At 39.5% G+C, this 14,649-nt stretch overlaps 1 protein-coding gene across 3 annotated transcripts in view; it reads left to right on the top strand.

Annotated features, from left to right (window-relative positions):
• Positions 1 to 14,649, top strand: part of atg5 (ATG5 autophagy related 5 homolog (S. cerevisiae)) — a 198,478-nt gene that overhangs the window by 124,953 nt on the left and 58,876 nt on the right. The window lies entirely within an intron of this gene.

Below are 14,649 nucleotides of genomic sequence, written 5' to 3'. Positions count from 1 at the left end.
AAGGGCATCATAGCATATACTAAAGGACTATCTGTCAGACACCTGAGTTGCAAGGAGAGACTGCAGAAGCTGAGTTTGCTTAAACTAAAGACTGAGATGGAATCTTATTGAGGTGTTCAAGATTGTTAGGAATATTGACAGTTGAACCCTGATAAATGGATTTCCATAGCCCCAAAAGTGGCAATGAGGGGGGATTTATTTAAGCTTAGAAGAGTAAAGGTGACTGGACAGATTAAATGTAACTCATTCTCACAGAGGATGATGAATGTTTGGAATGGACTTCCCAGAGAAGCCATCAGGGCTGATCATATCAGTCATTTTAAGAGGGAGTTGAACAGGCATTTGGCAAGATAATTGGTTGAGGGATATAGGTAGTGAATTATTTTGTCTGGTTTTGAATGGCCAGATGGATTGAAACGGTCTTTTCCAGTCCTGCATTTTTATGTTCCTAGTAAATTAGCAGTCTTCTCATTTTTGGGACCTGATTTCAAATGCAGCCTCAAACTCCACAAAGATGATAATATCTCCTCTGTCAACTGTAAGAGACTCGTATGAAATTAGGTTGAGTAGTCTTGACTGCATTCCTAGTAGATGTGGGTCCATAATGCAAATAGGCCAGAATTGACTTCAGCGTTCATATAATCACTACTTTGAAGTCTCATTGACAAGTTTGTAAGTTTCCGAAAATTGGCAGTATATTTTCATAATTTTATTTCACCAGTGATTGAATAAAATACCTTTTTATTTCCTGTTTTATTTTGGGGCCAGTTTTATTTTCTGTGCAAACATCAGGTAATAAGTGGGATGTAGCAATGACATGAAAGAGAATTGACAGACTGGGTAGTGATGGCATGGAGAATATGAATAGATGCTGGACTAAAACTGGTAAATATTTTTAAAACCTGTTGATCTACTGATTTTTGTATAAGGCAAAATAAATATTTTTAAATGTATACATTGAGAATAAATTCAGACTTGTGTCCTGTGCATATGGCAGTGTAACTTTAAATTGCATTTTTTGTCAAAGGAAGAGAAAGTTCAAACATTAACGTTATGATGTACCTTTTGAATAAAACAAGTTTATAAAGCCTGAAATAATTCTCTCCCATTGCATTCCTTAATCAGCATGGGGATGTGAAAGGGACATAGTTTGTCAGCCACATACGATTAGAAATGTTGCTTTGAAAACCAGTATACGGCCGTAGGATTTTAGAGTCATCAGTCTAGACAAGATTTATTTTCCTTCAAATAATGAAAAGTTCTACACCCACACTTTAGAATTCTGCTTCAGGGACAAGCTTCTAACCACTCAACCTTTTCAAAACGATATGTACCTACATTTAGATGACACCAAGTGTCTTTTTATATAAATGTAGGCTTACTGATGATTCAAATGACAGGCTGTAGTAAACAAGAACTTTCATTAGCAAGTTTGAATACTGCATTATTCCAGCATAATTAGTCAAACTTTCTTTTATATGAAAGATCATTAAAGGATGCTCATCGTATACTGCAGAATCAGAGTTTATATATCCAGCCTTTGTGCAGATATAATTGAGTCAACATTCCTCAATGCATGCATCCCCTCTCTTACTTTTATTTGTCTTTGGTAATCTTTATTAGCTATTTTTTAAAAATCGCATTGGAGAGAATTACAGTCAGCTTGTTAGGATGATTGCAGCTGCAATGAGAAACATATGCCTGCAATTTCCCATTGAACTTACTGATTCTGTCTCTTGTAGCAACTATAAGCCTGAATTTGCATATGCCATTATTATAAAATCATACAGCACAGAAGGAGGCCATTCAGTCCATCATACCTGTACCAGCTCTTTGAAAGAGCTATCCAATTAGTCCCACTCCCCTGCTCTTTCCCCATAGCCCTGCAAATGTTTCCTTTCCAAGTATATATCTAATTCTCTTTTGAAAGTTACTATTGTATCTGTTCCTACCACTCTTCCAGGCAGTGCATTCCAGATCATAGCAACTCGCTGCTTTAAAAAATTTCTCCTCATCTCCCCTCTGGTTCTTTTGCCAATTATCTCAAACCTGTGTCCTCTGGTTATCAACCTTCCTGCCAGTAGAAACAGTTTCTCCTTATTTATTGTATCAAAACCCTACATAATTTTGATCATCTCTATTAAATCGACCCATAAACTTTCCTTCTGTAAGGACAACAATCCCAGCTTCTCTAGTCTTTATACATAACTGAAGTTCCACATCCGTGGTACCATTCTAGTAAACCTCCTCTGATTCCTTTCCAAGGCCATGACATCCTTCCTAAAGCTTGGTGCCTAGAATTGGATACAATACTCCAGCTGAGTATTGGTGATTATGGTGTAGCAAATCCGGGAAATTGTGGCGTGAGTGATTTAGGCCATTACGTACGACATGCCATAATTTTCTGGGACTTCTGTCCTTGCAAACTACGCCCCATCTCCAACCTCCCTTTCCTCTCCAAAGTCCTTGATCATATTGTCGCCTCCCAAGTCCGTGCCCATCTTTCCCACAATTCCATGTTTGAATCCCTCCAAGGTTTCTGTCCCAGCCACAGTACTGAAATGGCCCTTATCAAAGTCACAAATCTCATCCTGTGTGACTGTGACCATGGTAAACTATCCCTCCTCAACTTTCTCAACCTGTTTGCAGCCTTTGACACGATTGACCACGCCATCCTCCTCCAATACCTCTCCTCCGTCATCCAGCTGGGTGGGACTCCGCTCGCCTGGTTCCATTCTTATCTATCCAGTCGTAGCCAGAGAATCAGTTGAAATGGCTTCTCTTCCCACTCCCACATTGTTACCTCTGGAGTCCCCACAGATCTATCCTTGGCCCCCTCCTATTTCTCATCTACATGCTGCCCCGCGGTGACATCATCCCAAAACATGTCAGGCTCCACATGTACACTGACGACATCCAGCTCTACTCACCACCACCTCCCTCGACCCCTCCACTGTCTTTTGATTTGTCACACTGCTTGTCCGACATCCAGTATTGGATGAGCAAAAATTTTCTCCAACAAAATATAGGGAAGACTGAAGCCATTGTCTCAGTCCCCACCAAAAACTCCATTCCCTAGCCACCGACTCTATCCCTGGCCACGGTCTGAGGCTGAACCAGACCGTTTGCGTCCTATTTGACCCTGAGATGAGCTTCCAACCACGTATTCGCTCCAACACCAAGACCGCCTACCTCCACCTCCGTAACATCGCCTGTTGCCGCCCCTGCCTCAGCTCATCTGCAGCTGAAACCCTCATCCATGCCTTTATTACTTCTAGACATGACTATTATAATGCTGTCCTGGCAGGACTCCCATCTTCCACCCTCCATAAACTTGAGCTCATCCAATACTCTGCTGCTCGTATCCTAACTTGCACCAACTCCTGTTCATTCATCATCCCTGTGCTCACTGACCTACATGGGCTCCCAGTCTTGCAATGCCTCGATTTTAAAATTCTCGTCCTTGTTTTTAAATCCCTTCCTGGCCTCACCCCTCCCTATCTCTATCCTCCTCCAGCCCTACAACCCTCTGCGATCTCTGCGCTCCTCCAATTCTTGCCTCTTGCGCATCCCTGATTTTAATCACTCCACCATTGGCAGCCATGTCTTCAGCTGTCTCGCCCCTAAGCTCTGGAATTCCTTCCCTAAACCTCTCCGCCTCTCCTCCTTTAAGACCCTCCTTTAAGATGCTCCTTAAAACCTACCTCTTTGACCAGCTTTTGGTCACTTGTCCTAATATCTCCTTATGTGACTTTGTGTCACATTTTGTTTGATAACCCTCGTGAAGCGCATGGGACGTTTTACTACATTAAAGGTGCTACATAAATGCAAGTTGTTGTTGTTGCTCCACAGAGACCCTCGCCAAAAAAGTTTAATGGCTAATTATCATAGTTCTGCTCTCATTAAAATTAATGGCAAGATCAAGTTTGCTGAATTAATATCGCTGTGAACGCTACAACTACTTAGACAATTATAGAACGGCATTTTTACTGACTTGTTCTAGGAACTTCATTGAAATCTTCAACCTCAATTAAGTAATAAAATAAATGTTTCGAAAGGCAAGCATGTTCTGATTTTACCCCGACTGAGTTTACTTTTATATGAATATATATATATATAATAACATATGGATTGCACGCAGTTCGGGAGACAACACTATGCATACGGGACCCTTAACGCTGATTTATATATTTACACTGTTTCAGTACAAACTCATAGATCAAATTAAACCCGACCTGAACATTCTGTCTGTACATACTGCAAGCCAGCCCCACGTTATCAGATCGGAGCCATTGCTCCTAAATCTGTCCCTGTTAATTAAACTGTTCCGTTCTGTGTCAGGACCCGTTACCTTGGATGTTGGTTGCGCTCCTCTCAATCCGCCGCTATGCTCGTCGCAGCTATTCTAATTATCTTTCCAGCAAATTATGGCATCAATTCGCCACTGGTGGATCTGGGAGTGCAGCTATTGCCATTCGTCGACAATGTCGCCATTGCAGCGAACTCCGGGCTATAGAATCTTGTACTAGAATCCAAGTCAGGTGCTTATTGTATTTGAGGATAAGATTCATTCCACCAAATGGACCATAATTCAAAATGCGCATGATGCACAAAGTCACAACATGGAGCATCAAATCTGTCTAGTAAGCATTTATTGCAGAATAAGTGGTTGCTAGATGGCAGTTGCCTTTCGTATGCCAGCTGTGGCTCAGCTGGTAGTACTCTCTCCTCTAAGTTAGAAGGTTGTGGGTTCAAGTCCCAAGGTCGGGTTTAATTTGATCTATGAGTTTGTACTAGGGTGACACGCCAGTACAGTACTAAGGGAGTGTTGCACTGTAGGAGGAGCCATCTTTCGGATGAGACGTTAAACCAAGACCCCGTCTGCCTTCTCAGGTAGATGGCAAAGATCCCACGGCACTATTCGAAGAAGAGCAGGGGAGTTCTTCCTGTTGTCCTGGCCAATATTTACCCCTCAACCTACACCTAAAAGCAGATTATCTGGTCATCACGACATTGCTGTTTGTGGAACCTTGCTGTGCACAAATTGGCTGCCGCGTTTCCTACATTACAAACAGTGACTACACTTCAAAAGTACATTGGCTGTAAAGCACTTTGGGATGTCCTGAGGTAGTAAAAGTTGCTATATAAATGCATGTCTTTCTTTTCTTTCTAAAGATTCACTTTCCTGAATATATTGGAGATACTTTACTTGTGATTTTTTTGGCCTTAATGAGGTCTGCAGTGCTATTTCTGCACCAATGCTGACTAGATTGCAGTTGTAGATAGCTTTCAGATTATTACTTGAAGGAGGAAAGTAAGCAGGTACAAATTGAGATGGATGTGAGAATCTCGAAACCAGGTATTCTAAATAGTTTTAAAACTGCCCTACCTCAGAGGAGGTATCGCTAATTTTAGTACATTTTCCTAGTTCATTAGGACCTGCTATTTTAAGTTTCTGTTCTCATCTGGGATTCATTCTTCTGACATTGGCTACCAGAGCTTCTGCATATGGAATTCCATAGATCAGCATTCAAGCTGGAAGAATTCATTTGAAATCTGGTAACCGGCAATCTACCTCAAATGTTGTATTCTCCTGTCTTGGACACCTCTGGATTTGTTATGAAACTGTTTACTGCCAATTATTGAGAGGACACCAGCAAAGCAGCTGGAGGAGAGACCCTAAATGCTGGATCTCCACAGACTAGAACAGATGTGCTAAAATTAGAAATAAATCCTATAGGGAAAATAGTTTATGCCAGAATTACACCCACTCCCATGTGCTCTTCCCTTCTCCTGTAAACAATTTTCCTGCTGCTTTGTGCGGTTCTCTAGATCTACTTTAATTAGGCATTTACACTGCACGTTTGAGTATAGTTGTTGCAGCTGCTGAAACAAATTGGGTGAATTGGTGCGGAACACCATCATTTTTCAGGACCCACAATACTAGATTGTTTGATTAAGTCTTAATTCCCGACCTCCGAGGACTGCCCTTCATACGTTTAATTCTGTTCACAGTAACTTGGGCATCTCGGTACTGAGGCTCACAAATGTTTGGCCCAGAAATTAAATTTTTCATAGTCAATCGGTTCTGTTCATTGAATTAATAGCATGTTTACTGTTCCGTGCATGGAATTAATTAGCATGGAGCTATCCACTCTGAAGTCCTGTGTGCAGAGCTCAAGCATTCTTAATAAAACAGTATCTTCCCCCATCAGCTCATTTGATAAGAGCAGCGTGTAACAGAGTGATACAGATCAGAAGATCCCAGATTTAATCCTGCTCTCTGTTGAATTAACTGAGCTCAACTGGACTGGCAATAAGTGTGCTACAACTGGTCTCTTTGCCCTTGGAGCTAATGCAAGGAAATGAATCAGAAGTCCCATTGCTAATTGTTAGATGACCCCTGCTTGTGTATGTGTGAGCGAACGAGTGCTTTGGGTCAGAACAGGAACTAAGCTCAGCCTCGATGCCCCCATGGTAAATAACTTGGCTGAGGTAACTGTTGATGCCTTGGAACTACACCCTAACAGGAGTAAATGCCTTCAGGAAAGAAGAATGGGAAAAAGCTTGCAAAATATTTTTGTTTCAGAATGAGCAGACTTGCAGACCTGAAGGAAAGGTCAACCAGCAGGGAAGTGATAAAAGCTAGGTATAGAAAAAATTCTGATCTGAAATAAACTGGTTTGATTTCAAGAACATGGTAGAAACATGGAAAGACAGTACAGTATTTCCAGATGGCTTCAGTACTCATTTCATCACCCAAGTACGAATATAAACCATACTTAATGTTGGACTGCATTTCAGTTCAAGGAAATTTGTTGTTTTTTTGCAGTTTGACGTTTATGCACACCAGCTGTGGATAACCTGTTGTGCAAATGGCATATGAGATTTAAATTGTTTGTGTTTTGAAGATTTTGGATAGTTGATCAAATAGCCCTGATGTAAATGATTGAATGTTAACTGTAAAACTTAGAGCCAGTGATAGAAATAGTTAGTATAATATGTATTACTGCATAAACTTCTTGGTCTGTGTTCATCTGGAAATCCCATTTTCATTATTGGCTGTTGCAAATTAACTTTTTGTCTTTGATGTCAGGAAGCTTCAATGGCGTGGGTGGGATAGTGGGTGAGATAGTGGGTGATGGGCCAAGCGCGAGAACTTTTATTCTTCGGTGACTGAGAGAGTGTTGCTACGCAGCTATAGTCCTGGTTGGAAATGACATACCAGCGCTCATTTGTAATTTTATCTTTGAGGTAGAAGCCAGACAAAGCTAAACATGTGCTTAGGTCTGATCATCTATATAAGTGCAAGGTTTTTGGTACAGCTGTCAACTTTTTAAGATTTCCATTATTAGTGTGTGATGTAGTATTGAAAACATATAATGCATCTAAATAAAAGCGCCTTCTCTGTTTGTAATGCCGGTGGCTGGTGTGATGTGGGCCACCAGTGAGATTGTAACCTCATTGGTTTTGAAAGACCGGTCGGTCTGTGATACCAAATTGGAAAACCCATTGAAGTTTCCATTTATATAAAAAAGAAAACATTGTATTTCAATCATTACAAAAATTTATAAGTAAAAATCAAAAGCACTATATTTTTTAATCTTTGCTGTAAGAAGCCATATTTGAAGAACATTTTTTTAGCTCCTGTTTTGATATTGATGCAGAATATGAAGTTGACAAAAATACAGAAAATGCACCAACATCTTTAATGCTAACCTGTGTGTGTATTTCAGTTGGTTTATTTACTACTGCGATAGCTATTATTTTTTAAAACATTATCAGAGGTAAAGTGAAAAATTACACTACAGTTCAGGGTGATTTGCCTACCAATCGTTAAAACTACATTGAGGGCACTATATGCAGTTTTGGGTGCCCTACCTATGAAAGGAAGTCGATGCATAGGAGAGGATTCTGAGGAAGGTTGTACAGATGCTTCTATAGCTTAAATTATAAATTTAATTAAGTTTGGATTTTCACTTACTGGGGAAAGGAATACTGAGAGATGACATGACCCTAGTCTTTCAAATGCTGAAAGAAATGGATACAAGCACAGCAAGTTTAACTTAAACTGTGACCACAGAACTAGAGAACATGAGTGCAATATTGTCACAACTCAACTGAGACCAGAGAATAAATCTCTTCTCAACCCCCCCTCTTCAAAACAGTAGACATATGTAACAAAATCTCATCAAATACATTAAATGCTGTGCCAACTAACTGCTTTAAAGAGAACTGGTTGGATATCTTGTTAACAAGATGGGATGTGTAAAGGATTTCCAAATGAATACAGAGGCAAAGAATTGATGTTCTGTACTATTTCCATTACTGACTCAGGGTTTCACAGCCCCAAGTTCAGCAATTTGCATTAAGGACTAAGTTAGTGAATTGTTAATGCTCTAGCTGCGTACTCGTGTTCAAAATCTTCAGACTATTTTAAAAGTAATTGAAAAGGTCAATAAGGATTAATATAGTCACGCATCAGAACATTTCAGTGCTGTTGGAACCACAGCAATGTTATTTGTGGCATGCAACAAATCAGGATTGAAATATAAAGCAAAATACTGCAGATGCTGGAAATCTGTAACAAAAGCAGAAAATGCTGGAGACACACAGCAAGTCAGTCAGCACCTGAAACATTAACTCATCTGTTTTCTGCATGGATGCTGACTGACCTGTGTTTGCAGTTAGGATTGAAAGTTGTAAATGGTGATCCCAGATTGGGATATCTGGCTGTTTTTGTTGATTTACCTTTAGGGATCAGGGAGAAAATTCAGCTTTCTTGGAAGTTATGCCTGTGGTTATTTACTTTTCTCAGGAAATTAAATCAATCCATTATATTACCCAAGTGCCCATTTTTCATGTCTGGCCATCTGAATATGGGAATTATGCGAAGATTATAAAATTGGCAATTCACGTGCGAGCAACCAGATTATAGTATTATATTGAAATGTTCTGCATCATCACAACTAGCTGATTAACTTCTCCCTGGATCCCCCTCCTATTCTAGCCCTGAAGCTTCAGTTTTCTAGTTTCTCTCCACCACCACCACCACCACCAACCCCGCCCCCCCCCCCCCAGTCCAAGCTCAGCACATCCATGCAGCTAACTTCCCTTCCTGGCCCCCATGTTAGCTGACATTGTAAATGGTTCCCTCAGCCTTAGTCCCCAGCCCAAACTCCATACCCTTACCACCAACTCATACCCTGCCTGGCTACTGTCTCAGCCGAACCAGACTGTTTTCAACCCTGAGTTGAATTTTCAACCTCATACCAAAAGCAAAATACTGCGGATGCTGGAAATCTGAAATAAAAACAGAAAATGCTGGAAATACTCAGCAAGTCATCTAAAGGTCATCAACCTGAAACGTTAAGTCTTGTTTCTTTCCCCACAGATGCTGCCTGACTTGCTGAGTATTTCCAGCATTTTTTGCCTTTATTTTAACTCCATAATCTTCTCCATCTTAAAGACTGCCCACTTCCACAACTGCCACAATTCATCTGCTGCTGAAAGCTTTTTTCATATCTTTATCACTTCCAAACTCGATCACTCCAATGCTGTCCTGATCAGCCTCCCATCCTGCATAAACTTCAGTTCATCCTAAACTCTGCTGCCCATATCTTATTCTGCGCCAATAATTCTGCCCATCGACCCTATCTACACTGATCTACATTTGGCTCATTATCCCCAACATCTCAAAATTAAAATCCCATCCTTGTGTTTAAATCCTTTAAACTACCCCAGCTCTACAACTCCTCTCCCACACCAAGTAGTTTCCATTCCTCTTGTGCATTATTCCCCCCCATCCCATCCCACCCCACCACTGGTGGCCATTCCTTCAACTGCCTAAAGCCCACACTATGGAATTCCCCGCTAAGCCCTCTGCCTTTTTATCTCTTTGTATCTTCCTTTAAAATCCATCTCGTTGATAACCTTGTGTTCACCCCTCCTAATTTCTGCTTCTTTGGCCTAGAGTCCATTTTCTTTGTGCCTCTGTGAAGTTTCTTGGGATATTTTTCTACTTTAAAGGCGCTATGTTGTTAAGTTCCTGAGGTACAATTGGATCAAGTAACAACAGTTTCAGTCAGGTTATGTTTGTCTTGAGCATCAAGACAGACTGTAAATAGCAAAAAAAATGTAGCAATGGAACATCTAGAACAGAGGCAGTTTTATACTGAATTGTCTGTAGCTGCACAATGCGAAGTATTAGTTTAGGGACCTTATGTAATAGGAAATGACTAAACTGTCTTAGCCCCAATTATTTTAAAAATAGGTCTGAAGCAGTAGATTTGATAAATAAGCATGACATGATACATCATCTGATTCAGATAAAATCTGGATCTCAGCTAACACATGAGTCCGTTATCTAGCTTGTAAGGGCTAAAAGTACATATGTGCCATGGATTTGTTAGCAAAATTTTATCTGCAATCTTCTGTAAAAGCAGATCTGAACAACCAAAATCAGATTGTCTTTTACTATACAATGTATATTCTGAAAGATTTAGTGACAGATTTCTGTCAATTGAAGTATTTAGTTAAGTAATTTATAATCAGCTAATTAGCAGATACTGATCTGTGAAAGGGGAGAACATCACTGGTGGGCAAGTATCTTCCACCCCTAATTCTACTGAGGTAACCCATCATAGTGAATCTCCTGAAACTGTTTTGGATGCTTTTTTAATAGGAAAACGTCCCTTCAGGGGTACAAAAACTTTTTTTTGTTTGTTTCTTTCTCTCTTCCTCCACTCCACTTGCAAAACTTTTTTTTAAATGAAGTCAGCAGTATCTAAAATAACTTTTACCTCACAATTTTCTCCCCATCTCCTCTGAAGGCATCAGCCTATGTTGCAGTACACTTACATGAGCACTGGCCTCCTTCCCTCATGTCGTCCAAATGACCTTTCTTCTTTTTATGAGCCTCAACAATGAGTGTCACCTGGGCAGGTGGGGGAAGGGTCACAGCCAAGTCTGATTTTACCCTCATCTGACGTACATCCAGGTGCAATTTCCAATATAGGTCACTGGATAGTGATCAGGAGTGAGAACCCTGGCTGACTTCTTCCTTGAGCCTGGTACCTCCCTGGACATTAAAGATTCTCTTAAGCCTCTTACTTCACAACTGAGATAAGTGAACAAGATATACTGTGATTTAAATTTAGCAATAATATTTTTGTTTGCACTATTTTGTTTGATCAAGAAAGCTTACTTTCTCAGAATTAAATCCACAAAAAATGCAATTTGTTGATTATTATGGGAATATCATAAAATTGGCAATTCTCACATGACCAACAAAATAGGTCATGTATTGAAATGTTCTCCATCATCGCAACTAGCTGATGAATGGGTTAAACAAGTTCAGCACGATCGCATTGGACCACAAAACTGTTACTAATGCACTCTAAAAATATTTATCTATTTACAGCACAGGGAATTGAAATACAACAGTAGGATTAACATGCCTTTTATATTGAAACAGTTAATTATTGATGGATCTAATTAAAAATGTATTACAATGTTGTAATTTAATTACACTCAATGCACTCTCACCTTCTAAACTTTACAGCTAATCTTGCAAATCCTTCACATCCTGCCAGTGACTCAGTTTTTCTGGTAATTCTATAGGTGCACCACTGTTAACATGCACCGTATTTCTGTTTTGCTCTTTCTCTCCTATTCCCCTCCCTCACAAAAAAAGGCTTTTAGTTACAAGTGTCAAGACTGTGCACCTACATTTGCTCATTTTCAGAGCTGACTGATTAATAGTCCTCAAGTGCTGCGTGTCTGGCACATAGGCTCAGGTGTTACACTGAATTGCGACTGATTGGCAGCTTGGATAGAAAATGTAGAACAAGCCAAGACCTGTATTGTTTTTAGAAGACAGTTACCGATAGCTTTTTACAAAATTAAAGTGTGAGAGGAATATGCTGAATGAACAGCTGGCCTTATCTATTTGAAATGTTTCAAATAAAAGTGTATCCCCCTTTAGCACACACCGACAATGCCTCTAACGGCACAAACGTGCTACTGTCTACTTGTGTGTTACAATGTTATAACAATTTTTTTTAAAAGGAATTGTGCAGGTTTGGAGAGATTTAGTTAATAGTAGGACTGCAGACTGAATCTGCTATTTAAGAGCTGACACTCTAATTCCCACATGGAATAGCGTTTTGCTTTTAGTCAGTTTAAGCTATGAATCTTTCTGCAGGAAAGAAATAGTAAATAATGACAACAGCACTGAGGAGTTCCTACAGAATTTAACTGTCTTCTCAAAAAGATCCTGCTTAAGTAAACTTTTGAATTTGAATGTTAAATGAATAAATTATTTTTTTTAAAATGTAAACATGTCTCAGATCACGTGGTGAGAAAGACTCCTTTTGTCTTTCAATTTTTTTAAAAACCCTGCCCTTGTACCAAATGAACTGAACTCTTATTTCTCCCATATAATTTTCTCTACTTTTCAATTGTTTCCATGGGATTCTTGTGCCCTTCAGTATCTCGCCCAAATGACCAAACAGCGAGTTCGACTGCATGGTTTGTCATGGCTCAGCCATAAAATATCTTCACCTGACATCAACATGTGCACTTTCCAGAAGGGCCACTGCGCAACAGGAAACCTGGTTCATTTCCCGTTTATATCCCCCCTCCCTAGCTGAAGGTTGCTGAGGACAATTATGTCCCATTTACCATTCCAACTGAGATCAGCTAACTTTGGCATTGACTGGATTGAAACTGACCTTTTCTGGCTTAGTCATAAATTGGCTAACTGTTCAAATGCAGTGGCTAGCACTTCACTGATTAAATGTTGAATTTCTCTTGCTTTGAAAATTTCTCTTTTGAAACTTTGAACACGTTATACCTCATTAGATTTAGATATTAACTTCTTTTAACCTCTGCAATTTGATGGATTTCAAAGTGTAGTACTGTAAATTCAATGTCTCTGGAGTCATGGAAGATGTGCGTCAGTGGCAAAGATTTCACCACATGTTTATTTTGGCTAAATTTTCCGTTTCAAAACGGAATGAAGTAATATTTCACTATAATCCTTATGCTTTTAAGTCTTTTATTAGTAACTATTTGCGTTGATTATTTTTTGTGGAATACCTGTTCTTTAAAGAATATGTATCGGGCTGAGTTACCTACTGTGCTGTCTTTTAATAATAGTACAAATATGAAGATTATTCTGCCCAATTATTTATTACGTATTCTGTGTTTTCATGTCTAAATTTAATCTGTTACACTCAAAATGTGATGGTGTGTTCTTCCCACCACAGGAAGCACATTCTGGCTCTTCGTGACCAGTCTGCAACTTTTTAAACAGTGAACTTGCAGTAATGTCAGCCTTTTAATGGTGACTACACTTCCAATTTGTTATATGTGAAGTACTTTGGGATGTTTGAGAGATGTGATAAGACAGAAAGCAAGAAATAACTTGCAGTTATACAATGCTGTTCATTAGTCAGAACATCCCAAAGCTAATCACAGCCAATGAATACTTTAATCCCCGTTGTTTTGTAAACAAACATGGCAGCTGATTTATGCACAGCAAGGTATCACAAAAGATAAGTGACCAGATAAACTTTTTTTTAGTGGCGTTGATTGAGGGATGAAGTTTGTTCAAGACACCAGGAGAACTCACTGCTCTTCGAATAGTCTGCATCCACATGAACAGGCAGACAAAGCTTCGGTTTAACATCTTCTCTGAAAACCAGCACTTCTAACAATACTGCGCTCCGTCAGTACTGCAATGAAGTGTCAGTCTAGATAATGTGCACAAGACCTGGAGTGGGGGTTGAATCTGCAATCTTTAAATAATGCCTGTTTCAGAGGCGAGAGGGAAAGCACTCTCACCTGAGTCAGGTGTTCAATAAACGCTTCCTATGATTTTTGGGAAAAATTAAGCAATATGTTTTATTTCTTGTTAATTTACAAGGCTACCAAAACCTGAGCAATGTAAGATGCAAAGTATGTCACTTTTTTTCCCCACAGGTTATTGCTTTAATAGTCTTTCATCAATTTTCTTAATCAACTATGTGCTGGTTAACAATTATATGTTACTGTTATGACAGCCACAGGAAAGCTGAACCAGTGTAGGCTGGTTAGTAGTGTGTGACCAACTTCTGACCAAATCAGTTTAGATTTTCATAATGTGCTCCAAGACATTGATTGTCTGTTAAATTTTTGACTTGTCCAACTATCTTCCCATTTCTCATGAAATCAGTGGCTTATTCTGGGGTATGAGAACCATGAACACTTAATAGATAACCAATACCCTATGCAAGTGGTTCTTCATGTGTTAGCCTAGTTGGTGAGAGTAGGCAAACTATTTGATGGTGCACGGCATCACAATCAGTCCTGATGCGATCCTCATCTAACACTCGCATGGATAACAACTATCCACTGCAGTAGCTATTTACTTGTGACAAGTCATTTGGTATGACTGTTTATAATTGAAAGCCACTGTGGTAAATCTGCTTGAAATTATAGCAATTTGGTTACTCTTAGAAAACAATATTGCCATCTTCCAATTTCTCATCATCTTTAGGTAATACTAAATAAACTCTGCAGAGTACTCAGAGCTGCTTGTAACTTCACAAACAGACTGGTCTGATAAGTCAACAAATAGGGGAGAGGGAAGTGGACGATGAAGGA

This window comes from Heptranchias perlo, chromosome 5 (genome assembly GCF_035084215.1).
Source record: "Heptranchias perlo isolate sHepPer1 chromosome 5, sHepPer1.hap1, whole genome shotgun sequence".
Classification (NCBI taxonomy): Eukaryota; Metazoa; Chordata; class Chondrichthyes; order Hexanchiformes; family Hexanchidae; genus Heptranchias; species Heptranchias perlo.
The sequence above is the reverse complement of the archived record's forward strand: the minus strand, read 5'-3'. Positions and strand labels throughout refer to the sequence as shown.